The sequence below is a fragment of the Polyergus mexicanus genome, unplaced genomic scaffold (genome assembly GCF_030449975.1).
Source record: "Polyergus mexicanus isolate NDT 795.1 unplaced genomic scaffold, iyPolMexi1.0 SCAF_26, whole genome shotgun sequence".
Taxonomy (NCBI): Eukaryota; Metazoa; Arthropoda; class Insecta; order Hymenoptera; family Formicidae; genus Polyergus; species Polyergus mexicanus.
The window spans coordinates 3,452,767-3,471,821 of NW_027223346.1; the positions used below are offsets into that span (position 1 = coordinate 3,452,767).

At 41.5% G+C, this 19,055-nt stretch overlaps 1 protein-coding gene across 8 annotated transcripts in view; it reads left to right on the plus strand.

The window, feature by feature from the left end:
• LOC138943410 (uncharacterized) overlaps positions 1-19,055 on the plus strand; it is a 333,199-nt gene that overhangs the window by 135,870 nt on the left and 178,274 nt on the right. Inside the window, exon 1 of one of the 8 annotated variants that reach the window (XM_070314253.1) lies at positions 9,607-9,802. The exons of 5 other annotated variants lie outside the window; for them this stretch is intronic. The gene's annotated coding sequence lies outside the window, so the exon portion shown is untranslated. Of the gene's footprint in view, positions 1-9,606; positions 9,803-12,808; positions 12,844-16,395; positions 16,613-19,055 lie in introns of those variants that run through there. 2 more of the 8 variants (XM_070314257.1, XM_070314254.1) reach the window with 2 other exon arrangements.

Below are 19,055 nucleotides of genomic sequence, written 5' to 3' on the forward strand. Positions count from 1 at the left end.
GCGCGCAAGATACATAGATGTCATTAAACTCTCAAATGCGTTGCACACAACTACATTTCCGTATTCGTCATGTACCCGGGTTACTTAGCCTAAACATTTGCTCGGCGCTTCACCTGCTAGAAGCCTAACCCTTTGCTATTTCATTAAATTAGGAGAAGCCTGTCTGGTCGGTTAGTTGGTTGGTTCGTTCGCTGCCGCGATCTCTATCTCACTCTCCCTCTCTCTTCTCCTCGCACGCTGCTGGATTCGCGAAACCGCTGAAAACTTTCGCTTTTACCGTCATTTTATAATTCATGATATCGTCCTGTCGCTTCGATGTAATGCGGGTCTTGTTTCGTACCGTCGGTGGCGAGTAAAGAGGGTCTCTTCGTGCCGTCGTTCTCGTCCTGTTGGCAGGTCCTTGCACTCGCCTAGCGCGATCGAGCGCTTTTTGCCTTAAACGTTCATATAAATCACGCACTTTATTATTGGTAGCAAGAAAATCGTGGATCGACGATAATTGCGCAGAAGATTCATTTTACCTTCATTGTAACTTTGAGACTTGGATCAAAGAAAGCGTAAGAAAGAAAATTCGTGTTTCGGAGGATTCTTGGGTTCAAATCGCTTGAATAAATTGTTTTACTTATCTATGATGCTTTTATCGGTATCATAACTATATATTATACAAAAATTATTGATTTTTTCTCAATTATCTGTTGACTTGATATATAAAGAGGTATATACATTTTTTTATATTGATATATTATTAATAACTTTTATCCATCGTGCAAATTTATACGATCTTTTCATCAAAAGTCTGATGTATCGACCAAAAAGTATTTTCTAAAGTGTAACACCGTGTTAGGCCGAGAGAGCATTTGCCATTGCACGCTCAATACCTTAATTGGAATAAGTCCAAAGTTGTATCCCATTACGTCTAAGCATGCTGTCCCGCTACCCCATCTTTGCTTCACTATAATACATACTCTATCGCGTTGTCTGCCTTATGTGCGATGTACTTTCTGCTTCTGTCTCTCTTTCTCACTTCTCCGCCATAAAGCGTCCCTTGGACCACCCCTTGATTATTCTTCATTGGCGTAGAGACTAATTAATATGACACTTTTATTCTTTATTTTCATTGCGATATTGTAATAGATTTATGAAATTATCTTTAAAGTTGTCGATAATTGGCGAACAACAAATTCTTCTGAAAAATCTATTTTTATTACAATTATTGTATATCTGTGCTTCATCAATTTTCCTGCGCAGAGCGTAATAATTTTTAATAACTTTTTTATTTTAATAAATGTCATCTTTTTTTTTCTTCTTTTTTTTTGAGAAAGCGAAAGAGAGATATATAATATAGATTCTAAATTTTGACACATAAATTTCATCCAACATTCAAGTATCGCGTTGATCGTCTTAGGACGACGGATGTTACGCCACTGGCGAAGGGTTGAGATCGACCGTCGGTGGGTGTCTCCTCTCTTTATCTCCTTGCACAGATTTTAATATAAATTATAATCTAATGTCGTTTCTTAATACCTTTCCACCCCCGACAAACGACGAAGACGCCGCCGCCGCCGCCACCGGTTTCTCCGGACCCCAAAACGTCGAGGTCATTATTAGGGATTTCTCATTATGCGATCAATCATTCTCAGGGATCGCGAAGCTAATTTCTTGCGTCAATTAATATTGCGATAGCGGCCATCGACGAAGAGAAAACGTCGACAGCATTCCTTTCCTGCCTTACGACCGGCATCGTTCCTCATTTTCGTATCATTTAACATTCAATAGGACATCTCGCTTAACGTTGCAATCATGCTTGCTTTTCGCGAGTCGTCAAGAAACTGCCAAATAATTGCGAAATCATATATCATGTATGGTGCGTTTACTTTAAAAGAGACAATTATCATTAATTTAGATCGCGTAATAATAATATTTATTTTGTAAAGTCTTTGATTTTTATATGCTTTATACTCTTCGACATATAAAAAGGTGAACTTTAATTATATATTAATTATATTCTGAATTGAAAATTATGGATTATAATAGATCTTATATAAAGATTCCGGGAGAAACATTTTCGTTTACTTAACTAATTGTGCGTGAAAATAAACTCTGCTCGTGAAAAAATGTACAAGGGGGAAATTACACTTTTATTTAATTTTTAAATAAGCGAACGGAAATGTCAATTGATCAAAATGCGACAGGCCAGATACGTAGATCGAACTGGACTAAGACATGCGACTGGCGGCGCCCCCGAGACAATAAAAATTGCAGACGAGATCGCGAAGGTTGATCTCAGAAAAAGCCTCGTCGATGCCTCGAGGTCGTACGTAGAGTGAGAGTTAAGATAGAGAGCAAACCGATGGATTTATGCCTCGGACCACGAGGCATCATCGTTCTTTCTCCGATGGATATATGGGACTGTATACGCGCCTCCTGCGCATCTCTTCTTCTTTTCTTTCTTTCTTTCTTTCTTTCCTTCTCCCTTCCTCTTTCTCTCTATTTCTTCCCCTATCAATATTTACCCTCGTACGCAACGCCTTGGGTTCCCGTATTTACGAACAAATACGCGTATACAGATATATAAACGTGTCGTCCGTGTTTGCCTTCTTATATCTGCCTGTATCTTGCGCTGGTCGCCCCTAAAAGCTACCGTCGAACGCCCCTAAAATCAGATCAGTAACCCCTTTGGCAAACTTCAACTTCGATGAGCCCGCTGTAAGATATCTTGATGCTCCGATGACTTCATCATGCTTTACTGAAGCAATTATTTTTATTTCGTGATTGCATTTGAAAGATAATAATTGAACATGCAAAAGGCAAACATATTCTTGACAATAAGTAATATAAATAACTATTAGCAACTCGAGCGACAATAATTTGACAGCATTTGACACGTTAAAAAATATTTATAAGATCTTTTTACAGAGAAAGCATCATGTTTATTATTCATTTCTTTAACGGCGAATTCTCTAGTAGAATATCCGGATGATTCTCTCTCCGCTCTTGCGGGGGGAGGTTCGGAAAGTCCGGGAGTTGCGTCTCCGTGGAAAGGGGATCTGACGGGGTGGCAAGCGAACTTTGGACTTTGAACTTTGCCGCTCGAGTGACCTCGCGGCCGTTTTATTTCACTTTCGGCCATTAACATACTTTGCTCCAGGATTTTTCCTACTTTCGCGCAAAGTACTAGTGCCTGCATACTTACCGTTTCACCGTCTTGCGGTTCTCCTTTACCCAACAATCGGCTAGGGTGCAAAAACGTGAAGATTTCAAATCTTCACTTTTAAAATGAAATACTTCATAACTATATGTTTTCATAAAATTATTTGAGAAACGTATAATATTTGTTTACGTAATAAGTGCCATGTACAATATCGCTATCTTCATTGTTACGTGTCAAGTATATTTTAACGATTTATCGATACGTTAGAGAAACAAAATCGATTTGCCTTTAAACTATTGTGATGTACTATTAAGGGAGACGCATCGCGAATCGTTCTCAAACAGCGGATTATCGGGAGTAATTACGCGTCAGACAAATACTCTACTTTCGACTCGGAGTGGATCCCTTCTGGCTGTCGTTCCGGTGTCGGCTATAATTCCGGAGAGTACCGTCGTTTATTGTTCGCGATAGCTCGGAAACAGAAGCGGGGCGCAAAAAGACGAAGCGAGAATCCGGCGGTATCCCGAAGAAAGGACGCGGCGATCGCGCGAAACGGGGAGAGAGAGAGAGAGAGAGAGAGCAAAAAGGGAAAGAAGCCAGCGCGGCTTGTAGGAAAGCTCTTTCCTGGACAACGACGATGGGGAGAGCTGCTTTTTCCTCCCTGGACACGGAGCCATGTATGGACCCCGCGACCATCTACGAGACGACGCCGGCGTCGTCCTTCTCATCGGCAAAAAGTAAATCGGCGAAAGTAAGCCTATCGTGGGAGGCGTGGAACGCGGAGCTTTTCCCGAGTGTGTCTCGCCGACGAGCTTTCAGCGAGAGTGGGGCCGCCACGCTTGCGCGTGGACGTTTCCGGCAAGAGGAGGAACGACAAGGATGCCGCGGCAAGTGAAAGAGAGACGGGAGAGCTCTCTAGAATTTCGAGGGTAGGACGCGAGCGCGGGGAGGGATGAAAACGTTACCGGGGCAGGACGTTCCAACACTCCTCTTCGAGGTTTGCGAACGCGAGGATGTTTCATACGCGATCGTCGCTGTCGCGTTTGAGTACATTTTAGGTATTATTGATATAGCGATGTAAAAAATCGCGCGCATCTCTTTATATCGCATCGTGTCGAATATATCGAGGCTGCTCTCTTTTTTAATATTGTATAATTGCTTTTATAGAATTATAAAAATCAATTCAAGTTACATGGATATGTATATCGTGATACATTGTAAAGTACCATATTTAATAATAATTGTACATAACTTTATTAATAATTGATTTATATAAGAGTATCGCGAGAAAATTATTTATTATTTATCGTTATTAACGATTAACGATATTAGTTTCGAATCTGCCTTTTAAATTCTTACGATACTAGTTCCCTAAAGTTTTTATTCAGTTTCTTAATTTATATACATCTTTAAAGGATTAATTATCATGGAGAGAAAGTTATGGCATTCTGCATTTACTTTTACTTTCGCTTTGCTAGCTAATATAGTTTCAAAAGTATTAGGTAAACACTGTTAGACGACAATATCAGGACGGCCGTAAACATGCTCGTTAACGAGATAGCCGGTTGTAAGTTAAATCATTTAGGAAACTTCGATCACGTAGAGTCAAAGTAAATATCGCAATTGTTCATCAAGATATCAGAAGCACCGCATTGGATAGAAAAATATCCGTCAACATTATTGTGTCACGATTATGATTACGATTATGATCACGTGAGTGATTTATGAAAATTTATTACAATCAAACAAAAGCCGCGTGGGCGTCACAATGGGGAATGATCGAAATGGGTAATGACGTAAAAGATCGAGAGGCGAAAAAGTTGATGCGAACTAAGAAATTTATCGCAATAACGCAATTATCTTGTATTCGTCGATTCTTTCCAAATACGACGATAATCCGTGTTGTTTTTAGAAGTTAATGCGAAATTTTGAGTTATCGTCATAATATGAAGTATTTATATGTGCAATACATACGCGTTAATAAACAATCGTGCACAACAATTCTCACACTGTAATAACAAAGTTTCAAATTTACATTATGAATAAATGGAAGAGAAATATGACGAGACAAAATTATTTATTTATTTTGTGTGCCGTATGTGCGTGTGATAATATTACAATTTTCAATTTAGGACTGTTATCTTCTGGTACCGGTTGGGTATTTTTCTTTAACGACATGGTCATACAAATATTATGACCTATATATATTTAGTAAACAACAGTTTTTCATATCGGTGCATATTAATTGTAGGTGCGCGTGCATAAACGTATCGCATTGTATATTTCTAATACTGATCTTTCCTATGTCTAGTAAGACAAAAAATAAAAATGCATATATATATATGTCTTGGAATTAGAACGACCTACATCTTCTTATGGCTTGAATGTAAAAGGAAGAAAGTGTCATATGCTCGCTCGTTTCTATCTTTGCATTGTGAAATGGCGCTTAATTGTTTCAGTTGCAAGGTACCGATACATTATTTCCCGATTACAAGACAGTTTTAGGTTTTGCTGATGCGACGATTTTATTGCCGCGCTTTCCTCTAGTCGCGCTCGCGTCTCTTCTCGCATTATTCGGTGTGAATTTGAGATTAAATTTTCGATTTTTGCCTCCCTCTCCCTCGTCTTTTCGCATCTGGCCGACACTCTATCCTCGGACAACTTTGGAAGGAAGCTGGAAGGAGTAAAAGTTGCCGACGGTTGGCGGAAAGAAAGATAGAGAGGCGAAGCGAGAAGAACTACTTCATTGGTGGAACTTAATTCACTTAATAGATTCTAAATGGAGTAACTCCGATCTGGCAAGACTCGGCCGTTTCTTAAGCGTCGGAATAAAAAGTTCCTGTCCCGGTGAGAACGGAGACAGCCGACGCACTTTAAAGATAGGCCACGATCAGCAAAGTGAAAGTGACCAATGGAAACAACTTTGAGAACGCGTCAAAAATAATTGACACGATCATGACAGTTAAACAGGATAATTTTAAAGAGAATTTAGTTTAATATATATATATATATTAGGTGTACAACTTTGCTTTCGCCGTTTTCCTATAGATGGCTTTAGCGGTAAGAAGTGGTCGAAATAAATAAATCATAGACGTCATGCAATAAACTTGGGCATCTGTCAAAAATAACCCCATAGAAACATTAGTCGATTTGTGTCCGCGTCATAAAATTATTCTCGATTGAAAATGTCAGTTTACGAGCCAAATTCTCGTCATTTGCGGGAGGTTTTAATTTTCCGCTTCAATATGAAGAAATCTGCGGCTGAGGCTCATCGAATGCTCTCAAATACTTATGGTGAAGCCGCTATTAGTGAAAGAACGTGTCGCGAGTGGTTTCAACGCTTCAAGAACGGTGATTTTCACGTCGATAACCGGCATAGCGGTGGAAGAGAGGTTTTCGAAGATGCAGAATTGGAGGCATTACTTAACGAAGACTCGAGTCAAAGTGAAAAAGAATTGGCACGATCATTGGGAGTGACTCAACAAGCAATTTTAAAATGTATAACCAGTTTTTTACAATAAAGCCTCGAATTTTGGAAAAAAAACGGAGGAAGCAAAATTGTACACCTGATATATTTGGGGATGTCTTTTTTTGTATGTACTACAACAATCATATTTTTTATCGTGAATTATACTTCCGATTAAGATCTCATTCATATGGCATGTAGTGAGAGATAAATGGATCGGTAAAAAAATTAAGATTGCGATTAAATACATTTAAATTTTATGGATTGTATAACTTTTTGTTACAGTCGTGCGTACGATCGCAAAGTTACATGACAATCAATACAGAATATTGCTACAATCGCGGTCAGACAAGCGAATGGAAAATGAGAAGAAAAAAAACGCGTTTCACTTTCACGTGGATGGACGAGGTACGTTAAAAAAATTAGATGACAATCTGGATCGAATATTTGTTATATTACATACTTTCGTAACTGCTGCGGGGTTTGTCCGACGTTTGCTTTTGATGCTTTTGAGTTGGTTGAAGTGCCGGCTCGTGGTATTGGTTGCGCTGGTTCGAGGGAGCCGGCCAAAGAGAAACGCATCGGTCTCCGGTAGCTAATTTATGACTTCGGAGGTGAATTTTGTGCAGGAAACACATCAAAGTTCAGTAGCGGTCAATGCAATTCACGCATATATACACACACGCGTGTACGGGACGAGAAGAGGATGCTATGTCTGCGCGAGAGAAAGAGAGATAGGTTAAAAGATGAGGGAGAGGTAGATGAGAGGGAGAGGGAGAGGGAGAGAGAGAGAGAGAGAGGAAGCGAGTATGGAGCTTCACGGACGGTAAAGCAACCACGGGCCGCGCTCTAACTACGTTAAAAGTTTTAATATTAGTTTAGTCGACGGCCACGGTAGATTGAGACGTAATTCCAGGTAATACCACGGTTCTACGAGCTACTTCCAGCTAATACCGAACGAAACGCGTTCTACAAAGGACCCTCTAGTCTCCCTCCCCCCTCCCCCCTCCACCCCCGCGCTCCTTAATCTGCATTAAACTCGACGTTCGGTAGCCCATCGTCTACTCGTCGGCTGCGAACGAGCCCCGTCATTCACCATCGTACGGTATCTTCGATTTTTACGCGTAAGATTCAGAGAAACCGTTGATCCCTCTCCTCTCTCCCTCTGTCACTCGATCGGCGCAATCCCGCGATTCGCTCGCAGCGATTTCAATGACACTATCGAAGAACACGTTCGCTTCTTCAACTGGACGTTCCGTAACGCCGTTAAGTTTGAGAATTGGAAAAGGTATAAGATTTAACGGATATATATTTATATACGTAGCGTCAGCGCAATGCGGATTATTTTTCGCTACGAAGTGATCTCGTGAGATGGACAAGTCCGATATCAGATTTATGTCGAGGCGCCCTTTATCCTGGTTTCCAAAGCTTTGTTTGTGAGAGACATTCCGGAACAACGTTAGCGCGTGAAGTCAATACAGACGGCGATAACTATTTATAATATGCTTAAATAATTATTTATACAATATAAACGAAATATGAGATCAGCCGCATCATATTTTACAGTCGGCCGAATAGCTCCGAAACAGCTGACTTTGAAAGCTCTCACGCTAGCGTGTATATATTCCGCTTATTCGGGAAATCAATTTACTAGGGGGGAAAAAAAAAATAAAACCGAGGTTACGCGGGAGAAAGCGGCTTGCAGTTAACGGACGATCGGAGAATGCAATATTTTTGATAAGCATTCAAGAATGTAGTCGTATATATATAATTTTACATCTTTTTAGGAATATATTGTTTTATACGTACGAAGATCGGTGGTTAAATTTAAATGCGACAAATTGTGTGATATCTTTTTATTATACAAATTCTTCTCTCTCCTACTTTCTTTTTCTATTCTTCGGCCATGTGTTTGTTTATCATCGCTGTCTAAAGGTCGCTTCATTTCGACTGCGTACATCGTGACACCGTGACGTTTCTCCTAAGATCACGGAGCGCCGGCTGCTGCAGTTTACGCGCACCTCGAGCAGAGAGATTTACCCTCGTTGCCGGTAATTGAGCGAGGCGAAGGGTTCCGGCGCTTCCGAGTTCTCGTAATTTCTTGTCACACGACGGACGTTTTGGAGCGAAGGCTGCGGGAAGGCGCGCGGAGCGAGCGAGCGAGCGAGCGAGCGAGCGAGGGAATAGGAAAAAATGCACCTGCGACGGGTAATAATTTGTGCCGTCCAAGCTGCGACGGTGGTCCCTGGGTGAGGGATGACAGGGGCAGCAGGGTGGTGGAGGAGGAGAAAGAGGGGAGAGGGTGGTTTTGCGGAGAAAGGGGAAGAGGATGGAAAAGGAAATAACTCGGAGGTGGACCACGCGTTTTGCTTGGAACCTCGTCTCCGTACTAGCAAAATCGTACTACGCCCTATCTTTCTCCCCCCCCCCCCCCCTCCTGCGCCCCTTCTCTCTCTCTCTCTCTCTCCTCTCTTCCATTCTCGGTTGCTCCCCCTCCTCCCTCGTCTCTCCTCGTTCTCTTCTCATCTCTCTATGTCTCTCTCTCTCTCTCTCTCTCCCGCAGAGACGAGTCGATGCGTGCGTACGAACACAAGCGAGAAAAGTTTTACTCTCACCGATACTGATGCACGTCCAACGTCGCACATCCAACCCTGTCTCTCTTTCGCTCACCTCTCTTCTCACACTCGCTTCTCTCCTCCTCTCTAATCTAACTCCTCGCAAACGCGCGCACAAGCGCGTATCGGTGCTGTTCAACGTCGGCGGTCTCCTCCTCACCAATACCAGTTTGAAATCCTCCTCCGGCTCCTTCCATCTACCCCTCTTTCCGCTTTCTCCTCCTCCTCCACCTCCTCTTTCTCTTCCCTCCGCTGTCCTCCTCTTGACGGTGGTGTTGTACGACCTCTCGGGGTTGCTCGTGGAAAATCGGCGCTCTTCGTCGACGTCGCGGCGCGGACGGTTCGGACGGACCTCGTAGGGCTGCCTAACGTCGATCACGGTTGTCTACGTCTCCTCTTTTGAGCTTCCTCGACGCGTCTTCCGGCATCAGGATCGCGATAAACGCAGAGGAGATCAAACGGTGCCCTAGAATTGTACGAGAGAAGTAATCTTTCGCGGTAACCCAGGAGGCTCCCGATATCTGTACGATCATCGATTGACGTGGAAGATCTCCCGCTCATCAACGCGGAGTGAGTACTAAGAAACGCTGAAAAATCTCTCTTCAACTTGGCGCAATCTCGAATCTCCTCGCGAGTTTTGGTAGAACTTTGAATTTACATTTATATTTTCAAAGAGAAACGCCGGAAAAGTCTCTTTCGAAATTATATATATATAACAAATTATAATCCTTTTTTAACATAGATACTTCTTCATCGTCAGTATAAAGTTTTTATTATTTTTTTTCTCCATCTATACGATATTCATAATATCAAAGTAGCGACTGTCACATATCTTCGATATATCTTCCACGATAGTCTCAACTCGCAATATTTATAAACAATTTTCTTTCTCTACTCATTCTACAATAACGCAATCTCACGTGTGCTTCGTGGTTTCTTCAATCAATTATCGAATACATATTCGCATCATATTTGCATCCTAATTCGCGTTGCCTCGCCAACGCGTCTGAAAAACGAGAACGGTGTGACTTCGCGGCCGTGGCGGCGAATTTACAGGGTAGGCTCGAGGTGTGCGCGGGCGTGTACTTGGAATTTGGTTTTAGCCAAAGTTTCCAAGGTGAACCGGTTGTGCGCGAAGTGCGCGCATCTGCGAGGGTATACACCTCACAAGGGGGGTTGAATGAGGATCGAGAGAGCGGTTGGGGGGGGGAGGGGGGGGGTCTCTGTCGGGAACTTTGTTCTTGTTCTTGCGAGGAACTTCGGCCCACCTTCCTATGTTTCCCCTTGTCCCCCTTTCGTGCCCCCTCGCGTCTTCGTGCCATTGAACAAACTAGTCCGCTTCGACGATAGTTACTTCTTTCTTGTTACGCGGCTACCGAGTTTCGCGCCGACACGCCGCTTAAGGAAGGTTGTGGTGAACTTGGTACCCTCCGTGTTCTCGACCCCTACCTCTCACTCTCCATTTCGGTCGCGAAGGATCATCGGGATTCGGGGTTAACGGCAGTCGCCTTGTCCGCGTCGTCTTTCCGACGATGGAATCGACAAAGGCCATGATATCAGCGAATACGGCGACAGTTTGCTGATACAGCGAAATCAATGCTGTTTTCGGGCAATCGTGGCGGGAATTCTTGTTAGATATCTATATCAGAGTACTCTCTTCTCTCTAATAGTTTCCGTTCTTCATTAGCGAAGGAGCGATCGACGCTGGATACCTTGGTGAACGCTTTCTTTCAAAATTGTTGTAAAAATCTTGTTTGTATTCTTGCGCCACTTTATATATTTGTTTAATTTACAGCTAAGTATGATAAAAAAATATTAGGATTTTTTTGACCTTAAACATTAAAAAACAAGAGGATAGGATATAGTTCGACGTTTTTTTATACATTTTAAATATTGATTCTATTAAATTTTTCAATAATCATTGTTAACTTAAAACATGCTTTCTATTTCTTATAACATTTATTATTTATATTATTTTTGTACGAGATATAGAGATGTAATTTGCTAACAAGATTTAAAGAGAAGTAAAGAGATGCGCTTTAAAATTAATTTCTAGCAAGCCGTTTGAAAATAATCAATTGTTATTATTCATGAGCTTACATAATGCTATCAAATCTTTAAGATTTAACACAGAATTTTCGGATGTTGTACAATATACTGGCGGATATAAACATCTCGGCATTTATAAGAGCATCAAGCTGTTTCTTTAGTTAGGCAGTTATCGTTACGGTATCAAAGAGAAACATTTATTGGCGAGCAGTTACTTAGTTCATCTTGAAAGTCGTCAAGTTTTGATAATTAAATTAGTTTTGAAGAATTCTTCGAGACAGAAAATGTCATCTTCGCGACGAATGAGAGAGAAAGAGACAAAGGGGGAGAGAGATCGAGCGCTAAACGGGAAGGGGGAGAGAATACGAGAGGAGAGAAGAGAGAGAGAGAGAGAGAGAGAGAGAGAGAGAGAGAGAGAGAATGAGTTGGTAGGGGAATTGTTACCCGAAGTTTAAACTTGGTTGTCGACTGCCGTTAACAAGGTTTGCCATGGGGCTGGTTCAGTAGTGTCTAAGTCTCGGGGTGTGCCACATCTCGCGCTTAGAGACGCTCGTCTTCGTCGTATTCGAAAGCGGTAAACTGGTCGATCACGCGGCTTCGTTATTTTTTCGCCCGGGTGTCGCGACACCGTTCTTGAACAAACGATTTCGACGATAGTAGCGGCAGTCGTTTCTCCTGACTTGGTCCAGGAAGTAAACTCTCAGAGTGTGGAAAGATCGAGATTATAGTGATCGCGAGGGACTTACAAAGGAAACAAGCGTAAGATCCTGTTCGGACGCCGTATTGGAATCTATGGGCAAATCGTGTATCATGTAGGTATTTGGCATTACTTATACATGTAGAAATATCTAAATATCGGAGGATGTGGTTTTGAGGATAAAGTTTTTGATCCATTATCTTATTAAAAGCATCGTGAGAATAGTGACTGATACGGACTCAAGTGAATAATCTGCAAGGAAATATTAATTCGGGATATTTTATCCGACTTACACATTTTTATATTACAATATTTTCTAATTATTAAGTGTGTGTGTGTGTGTGTCCGCTATTTTAAATTAATTTATATCCGAAACATATATTCGCAATTTCTGTTGGAAAAAAAAAAAAAAAAAATAAAAATAAAATAAAATTTATACAATCATTATTATCAAAACTTTTCTCTCAATTTTGATATATTTTGATATTTCGTATAAGTTTGCGTGAGTCTTGCAAGTAATAAGAATATAAAAATAAATTATTCTCAGGCAGAGAGGTCGCATTCGAAACTGTTTTTCGATCAAGGGATGAACCGGGTCGGGTATCACGATATCGAAACAATGCACTCGCTTCGTTAATAAAGGTCGGTTAGAAGAAGATTCTCAAGTTGGATGCAGGGGTAGAATTTAGGCGCAAGAGTCGTAGCCCGACGCGGCCACCGTGGTTAAAGCAACCCCGCGTTCGCTGATTATATCGATTTGAAGCCCACACCTAACGGAATTACGTTGAAAATTGCCTTAACCTCGCACAACCTTAAAGCCACACGGGAAAGAGATTCAGCTTTCGCTGATTGAAGACGCTTCAAGGTTTGTAATATTGATTAATTTACATCTCATGATATTCTAAAGGATTCGGTAGAGATCTGTCTTTTAATGTATAACGATTTATATTGAGAGGCGAGACGATTAAACATGTCAAGTTGAACGATTTGGCGATTATGAAGTAAATTATCAGTAATTCAGTTCCTTGGTCTTAATTAATTGAAGAAAATAAGAAGCAATTTAAATGAGACAATCAACGTGTTATACAATATATATCTCACTTCTCTCCTACGTTTATGATCAAGTAACGCAAGTTGGCGTGTGCATTACAACGCTCGCGCGTATGACATTTATCATAAGCAACGTGTCACGGGCGTGATTAATTGCTTAACGTCAGCAAGTTGAACCACGTACGGACGATGGCTTAATTAATGAATAATTAATTATACGTATATTTAGGTAATTTTCCCGCGATCAATTATTTTAACTTTCTACTCGCTTCACTTCTCATGACGATCGTCATTGCAACTAGTTAGTTCTCAATTAAACCGCGTGAAATATCTTTTGCAGACTCGACGTAATATTGCGCGGTGACGATAGACAATTTTGAAGAATCCGTGACACGGCGATGCTTTTCACAAAAAGTGGTAATAAGCGGTAAATTTTTATCGTTGAGATAAATGCAGCACGATAGAAATGACATTCGGTGCCGTCGGGCGCTTAAACGTCACACGTTCAATCACTCGCGACGAAACAATTGAAGAGAGAAATGCTCCATCGAGATGCAAATCGGTGTAAATTTTTACGAATTGCGCTCATCGACTATCTATCGGCGATATTTTTTTACAGCGAATTTTTTTTTTTTTTATATATTCACCGCGTCATTACGTCAACAACGAGTAACTGATCAGTTTATCGGTATTACGTTATCGATGTGAAATGAATATTATAATAAACGTGCATCAGCTATCGCACCCACGCGCACACACAATTACGTTCTTGTAAAAATTTTAAAATTATAAATTTTATATTATATTTTCTCAGACACATGCGTTTTTCTTTTAATATTTATGTGTATTAATAATTTATGTATATCCGATGTTGTAAGAGGTGCGTTTGTTGATGCTCCAAAGTAAGTTTTTATGATGGAAATAATAACAGTCTACATTTCTTCTCTTTTGAATTGAAATTAAACTTGTATCATTATAGACACTTTTGCGGCTCGATTTTGGCATTTTGCCGTGAAAACTAGTAGTATGACAACTTCAATAAGTTTCTCAAGGTTTTATACAAGAGGGCTAAACACATTGGAATCGCCTCGACTTTTGATTTTAAATTTTATTCCAACGTTTTCACGTATGAATTCCGTGCATCTCGAAATTTTCAGATTACCATTCTGAGATGATGAAAATATCGATTTAATCGATTCAGTAGCGATTTGTAGCTCAGTTTCTTCAACAATTTTCAGTTATCCTGGCGATATAACCGTAGCGGATGCTCGCACGCTAGCGTGATCCAATTTGTCGAAGAATGCGCTATCGCGGGTAACTGCGAGACGGTGCAAGAAGACGATGGAAAGGGTTAGATGGGGCCCGGGGGGAGGGGAGGGAGGGAAAGGGGGTGGCGGAGGGACGACGGTGGCGATGAGGGACGCGAGATGCGGAGGGGGCAGGCAATTAATACGACGCGGAGGCATGCACGTCGGCAGGCAACGCCGAAGGCTCGCTTCATTAGGGCCCGAACGAAGGGTAGAAGGGTTGATTTTTACCTCGAAAATCTTCCTACCGTCGGCTCATTGGTTTCCAATTATCGAAATGCCGTCGCCTTAGGGCATTCTTGCCTTGTCTTCCATTTTCCCTTCTCAACGTTCGTTAAATCTTTAATCGTTGCAAGAGTGCGGTTTCATTTATTGAACAAACATGCCATCGATACTTGCACGTGTATGCAAGAGAGTCCATTTCACCACGAGTTTGTTTGACCGCATCGCCCAATTGCAATCGATTGTACGGAGGCAAAAGATTGATAATCGGATGGCACATTGATGAAATCCGTTTTGAAATGTTTAGATCCTGAGGCATAATCTGAAATGATTTAAAATTATTTCTAAATATTATTCTTGTGTCAATTTATACTGATTCTCGATTATTAAAAATATGCTACACTTTAAAATATATATATATATAGCCTTTTCTGTATCTTATTTTTCTTTACTTTCTTATCATCCATGAAATATATAGCTACAATTTACTGAAAATACAATATATAGAAATCATTTTGACTTAAGTTTTCAATTAATTTCTACAAGAATAATAAAAGATGAATGCACTTTGAGACAGCAAATATTTGACGAAGTTCGTTTTGAGTTGCTCAGCTTTGGGAACTTTATGGAAATTAAGTTTCATCGCAAAAGTATCACGATACACGATTTCATTTTATCAAAATAAATTTCATTATATTTACAAATATAGCTTTTCTCTATTAAATTGCTTCCTGCATTTGCGCGTGAGGAAAAGTAGATTTCTTCCATTTGATGGCGCTCGTTATCTATTCTCGTTTCTCTTTTTGCCTCGTCAATCCCGCGAGTGTAGAAAATAGCGTCGGTTCAATGGCATCTCGCGAGAATCGGACATTCTGTGAGGTCTACGTTATTAAAGCCGTTGTATGTTCGAAACGAGATGGAACCGAAAGCAGCTAAATGCCACATTGAGCATGGATCCCGGCATGGAAGACTCTTGCAGAATTTTCAAAATTCAACGCGGCTGAGAAGGGGGGGGGGAGGGGGAGGGAGAAAGGGAGAGACTTCCTCTATGTATGGAAAAAGGGATTGGGGGAACGGGTGGGACTAGTGAGCCTGGGAATAAAGTCTGGAGATCGGAGTCACCGACGGCTCCAGGAGCCAGTAGGAATCTCGGAATCCCCACGTAGAGTTTCCGCACCTGTTTTCCGGTGCATCGAAAAAGAGGCGGGCGTTCTTACGCGCGGCGACGGACCAGAGGTGAGGTAGCGCGAACGAGAAGAAGAAGAAGCGGCGTGGCGGAGAAGGCGGAAGAGAAGGTAGCCGTGAGGGTGCCGGGCGGAGGAAGATGAGGGGGAAGGAGCGTGAGAAGCGAGAGGTGGATAAGGAGGTGGAACAGGAGGAGGACGACGACAACGACGAGGAGGAGGATGATGACGAAGAAGAAGGACGAGGAGGAAAAGGAGGTGGAGGAGGAGGTAAAGGAGGTAGAAGAGGACGAGAGGGATGGCCGGGGGTGACTAAGCGGGGATAGTCCAATCAGAGCCGAGTACGGGTGGGGCGGAACATTTCCACCCTCTCCCGCGCGTTACCTCCTGCGACCCTCCGCGGCCCTCCTGGTCCTCGGAATGCGCCGGAACCAGCGCTACCTCCGAGCAGGACCACCACCATCCCTATTCAAGCCCCCCCCCTCCCCCCGTCCCGCGACTCCTACTCCACCTTCACCTCCTCCCACGTAACCCTAGCCTTCTCCGGAACCCCCGCGGCTCCTCCTGGCGGCTGCCCAAGACAAGTGCCCGCGAGAGATTCTCACGGCATGAGCGGGGATCGTTACGTACCACCGACGGCGAGGATATCCACGGCCGAGAGGATCTCCGACGATTTCCGCGCGTACGCGACCCTAAACGCCCTTTACACACGCCACGCACGCACGAATTCACGCACTCGCGCAATGCCCGTCGCGGCTGGCAACGGCTGCGCTCGTTCACCCCTTCATCAGGCCGCGATCGCCGAAACGCTGTGATTAAGCGTCTCCATTTCGGAAGAAACGATAACTGGTACCCTTTCAGAATCGCCGCAGTAAGTACACTTATCGGATACTTGACTTTCGATAAATCCTGACCTAGTATTCGTGATTGTTATCGCCTTCGTTTCATAAATCATATATTGCAGATTTAGCCCTCCCTTACACCATATTAAAGTTTTAGTTTGCGTTAAAAATCTTTAAAAAAATCGCTCGCGAGTAATAAATAAATTTCTACAAGAAATTATTTTGTACACGCGTTGCTAAAATTACAAAATAATGATAAAAATATTTATATATTCAAATAATTTATTTTTAACATTAGATTTTTTTGTTCGATCCCATCAATTAAAATATACTTAAGATGATTGAAATGTAGAAGAAACGATACTTAAGAATAATCCACTTGTCCGTATTCGTCAAATTTTTAACTTACTTGGTTTCTTTGCGCAATTACTAATACTCATGATTAGGTCATATATATGTCTAAAATACATATATTATAAATGTATTGTTACAAGATAAAGATATGTGACATTTAAATTAAATTCGAACCGCGCCGTTAAAGGTAAAAGTAGAAAAGAAAACACGAATGAAACGTGGGGGCGGAATAGACGATTTGATTTTTGATTTGTGTGGAATATTTCTTTTCACTACGTGGAATCAATCTGAAGGTGCTCGGCTGCGAAGGGTGATAATAGTGTTTGCGCGTACGGTCGGATAAACACCTGTCCGCTGGTAGAAAGAGAGTAATCGAGTAGAGCCATAAAAGGAGAAGGGAAGTAGCGACTGCGTGTGCACGGATTGCTCGACCGAAACGCGAGTGATTCGATCCCTTCCGAACCATTGCGTTCGATTTGTTTCGCTGAAATATCGCCGTTCAACTTCCGTATAAGCGATAGCATGAGATCTTGGATCGCCCATTTATGTCTCGTCAATACTTTCCCAAATTAAATATATCCTTCTTCGCATCGTCTGTTTATTCCCGAACATCAAGAAGTATTCAGTGATTCTTTGCAAAATATCAGTTTTGATATAATAATTAAATATAACGTGCGGGGTCTCGTTTTACGCGAAGTGCATCATTATCATCATTTTTCAGAAATAAAGATCTTATTTAAAAAAATTATTATATATGCATAATTATCAATGATCAGGATTTGACAATAAAAAATAAACTATTTAAGTGATTCGAGCAAATTTTAAGCAAGCTTTAAAGCAGTAAAAATAAAAGATATCGCGTATGAATTGAAATATTGATGATAATATGTGCATCTGCATTCGTGATAACATTGAATCGCGCTTTCTCATGGACACAATATTCTTGTCAAAGTTAGTTACGTATCACGTAGGAAGACAAAATGGATAGAACGTGGAAATAGGGCGATGAGATTATCTTGGCCAATATAGCGAATGGTTCGGAATGACTGCAATTATCTCGCGGCGCGTGTCCTCGGTACCGATTGGTCGAAGCTATCTAAGTAATAAAGGGAGCCGGAGATCTCGTTAGATACACATACCGTTTGTCATATCTTTATACGATGACATAAACGAGATGAAGAGAGAAGCCTTACTAATGCCGGATTGCATAAAAATGTGAATCAATTTAGTCATTTTGTGAATCAATTTGACATTTTAGACGCGACACATTTTAAAGTTGCATAATAAAAAGTTGTGCGTTCAAGAAATTAATAAAACTCTCGATTTTTAATAAAGGGGATACGCAAAAATAAGCAAGAAAGATGTTTCAAGTGATGTCGCGCAAAATATTATTATAAATATTTCGTATAATTTTTACGAGAGACATAAAATCAGGGAAAGTGCACATATACACGTGCGCATTTCAAAAATAATTATTCGCGACAATTTGAATCACATGGATTATACTGTTGAAAATCTTCAAGATTCTCGCACGTTCCTTTATGCAGCGTTGTAGCGTAGGTTCTTAATGGCTCTTTATGGATCACGACAGACAGGCGTGTGTGTACATTTTCACGAGACAATGTAGGCTATAGCTACGCAGAACTTACCAGAGAAGACGCTTCATCGTGTCGGCTCGCACGTATACATTTATATTTAAGGGGGAGAACGAAACTTTGCTGACAACATGGCCGACACGACTCTGGGCTTTTCTACTCGCCACTCCGTCTCCGTCTCTCTCACTCTCTCTCTCTCTCTCTCTCTCTCTCTCTCTCTCTCTCTTTCTCTCTTTCTCTCTTTCGCTCTCTATTTCTCCTTTCGTCGCCTCTCGCAAGGACAGCCTTTATTCTATTCTCACCGTTTCTGCGCCAGCGAGAACCGCCCACTTGCAACATGCTCCGCGAAGTAATTTTCGAGAAGAAGAGAAAAAAAATCGAGGTCCGTATAGAGAGTCTAACTGCTGCGACGACGCGTTCGTGGATTTTTCTCGGTGAATAAATGCGATTTTGTGCTTAAAATACACTCTGTATTCGAAATATCTTGCAACCTTATTTACGTCGAAGTCGTCAAATATACAAA